Below are 1,974 nucleotides of genomic sequence, written 5' to 3'. Positions count from 1 at the left end.
ACTAAATAAAACTCCACAACCCACAGCTAACAGCACACAAGTTTCTAAATTTAGTAAAAATAATAATAATGATAAACAAAGCACAAGGAGCAGAACTTGAACCAGGCCAAACGGAACTCTTCTAAATCTGTATATATTTATTTATGTGTAATTAAAATCTGAAAGTTTTAAAATGTCCAGTGCAAGTTATTTATATCAAATTGAGTTGGATTTTTTGTTTTGCCTTTTTTTTTTTGTTGTTTTGATTGTTTGTTTGTTTTGGGTTGGGTTTTTTTTCATTTGAAAGATGAAAATCTTTGGATTTTCTGCCATTAGAAATGGGAATGAAGTTTTGAATCCACCAAACTGTAGCATGGACAAGCTAGGCTGTGATGATGATGACTCTAGAAGTTCTGCAGGATTTTGTACTTGCTGTTGTTTCTCTTAATGCTGCAATAGATGTACAACACCCACACTACCATGTCATTCTCATTCTCTTAATAAACCTCTTTTTATTTGAAGAAAGCACCTCCATCGTCTTTGTGAGAAGGTTCCTTCGCCTCTGTGGTTGCATCTTAAAAGGGATTATATAGTTTATTAGATGGAAATTATATAAAATTGCATAGATTGAAGAAAGAATTCTCCAGTTTCATGGCTGGGGGTTGAGTGCTGCCACGAGGAGAGCTTGGGGGTGACAGGAGCTGTGTTCCTGCCTGGTGTCCCCAGCCCTCGTGCTGAGCCAGCTGGCGCCAGTGGAGATGAATGAGTTTGCTGATGTTTCAGAACTACTCAGGGTAGTCAAATCTAAACCTGTCTGTGAGGAGCTGCAGAAGGACCTCATGGTACCAGTGATAAAACAGAAGATAAAACAGCCCCACTGATCTCCAGGCAATGAAGATCCAGATCAGTTTTGTTCGTGGCGTCACCACGAGCAGGACTCGGCACCAGCTCCCAGAGCTTAGAAATAAACACAATGGGAATGGTCAGAAAAAGGATTAACAAAGCAAAAAAACAGATTATGTGTGCTAGCCCTGTATTGCTCTGTCCTGAATGGCACTTACAAATCTGGTAAATTCCAGCAGGAAAATCCATGGGGAACTCAGGTGGGAGCAAATCCCACACAAGGCAGGACCAAGGGCTGGAGCTGCAGGAGGAAGAACATGAGCAGGATGTGACAGGGGTGTGGAAAAATATGGGATAAAAGAACACAAACAGGGGAAGATGACACCAAACCAAGAGTCAGGACACCCTGTAAATCTTATAAGTAAATCTTATGTGCCTCAGGATAGAAGCTGTGACTTTTCATGAGAACAGGTGTAAAAATGGCTTTTGACACAACGCAAGAGGGTGATTTTAGGGAGCCTCATTGCTGCCTTCCCTCCACATCATTGCTCCTCACAGAGGAGCATCTGGAGGGACTGAGCTATGGCAGCACTCCCTGCGTTGGACCCTTCTCAGAGTTGCACCCCACAGGTTTCTCTGGAGGTGCAGAACAGGCTGATATAACAGATAATAGAGGGAAAACCCCAAACAGTCCCAAAGGAGACCACAGGAGGTTTGAAACACAAACCTCCATTTCAGGAAAGTGTGAAAGGAAACATTTAATGTCCTAATATAATCTGTGGGGATGGCTCAGCGTCAGAAACTTGCATCTAAATATTCTCTTCAAAGCTTAGGGAGGCATTTAAATTGGGAATTGGATTGGAAACGTCCCTTGGTATGAGGTTTGTGAAAGCAAAGACCTAAATGACGGGCTCTGCAGGTCTGGTTTTGCTCTGGACCTTCCCAAAGGAAGAGCCAAGAAACAAGGAGGAGTCAGGGAGCAGAATGGAAATATTACAGACACATCAGAGGCTTGTTTACACTTCAAAGCCAGTTTGGATAATGCAGGGCGTGAGCCAAAAGCACAAAAACTATTCCCATTTAAAATTATTCCAGAGTAGGAGTGCCCTGTTCTGCATCAGCTTAATCCACATTTAAATGGATTATGATAAA

The sequence above is a fragment of the Geospiza fortis genome, unplaced genomic scaffold (genome assembly GCF_000277835.1).
Source record: "Geospiza fortis unplaced genomic scaffold, GeoFor_1.0 scaffold289, whole genome shotgun sequence".
Classification (NCBI taxonomy): domain Eukaryota; kingdom Metazoa; phylum Chordata; class Aves; order Passeriformes; family Thraupidae; genus Geospiza; species Geospiza fortis.
Note: the sequence above shows the minus strand (reverse complement) of the source record.